The sequence below is a fragment of the Arachis duranensis genome, chromosome 2 (genome assembly GCF_000817695.3).
Source record: "Arachis duranensis cultivar V14167 chromosome 2, aradu.V14167.gnm2.J7QH, whole genome shotgun sequence".
Lineage (NCBI taxonomy): Eukaryota > Viridiplantae > Streptophyta > Magnoliopsida > Fabales > Fabaceae > Arachis > Arachis duranensis.
The window spans coordinates 29,139,833-29,140,453 of NC_029773.3; positions in this window are offsets into that span (position 1 = coordinate 29,139,833).

Sequence of the window (621 nt, forward strand, 5' to 3'; positions counted from 1 at the left end):
GTGACAATACTTTTTGTTTTCTGAATGAATGCTTGAACAGTGCATATGTCGTTTGATCTTGTTGTTTATGAATGTTAAAATTGTTGGCTCTTGAAAGAATGATGAACAAAGAGAAATGTTATTGATGATCTAAAAAATCATAAAATTAATTCTTGAAGCAAGAAAAAGCAGTGAAAAATCAAAGGCTTGCAAAAAAAAAAGCAAGCAGAAAAAGCCAATAGCCCTTAAAACCAAAAGGCAAGGGTAAAAAGGATCCAAGGCTTTGAGCATCAACGGATAGGAGGGCCCAAGGAAATTAAAATCCAGGCCTAAGCGGCTAAATCAAGCTGTCCCTAACCATGTGCTTGTGTCATGAAGGTCCAAGTGAAAAGCTTGAGACTGAGTGGTTAAAGTCGTGATCCAAAGCAAAAAGAGTGTGCTTAAGAGCTCTGGATACCTCTAACTGAGGACTCTAGCAAAGCTGAGTCACAATCTGAAAAGGTTCACCCAGTCATGTGTCTGTGGCATTTATGTATCCGATGGTAATACTGGAAAACAAAGTGCTTAGGGCCACAGCCAAGACTCATAAGTAGATGTGTTCAAGAATCAACATACTTAACTAGGAGAATCAATAACACTATC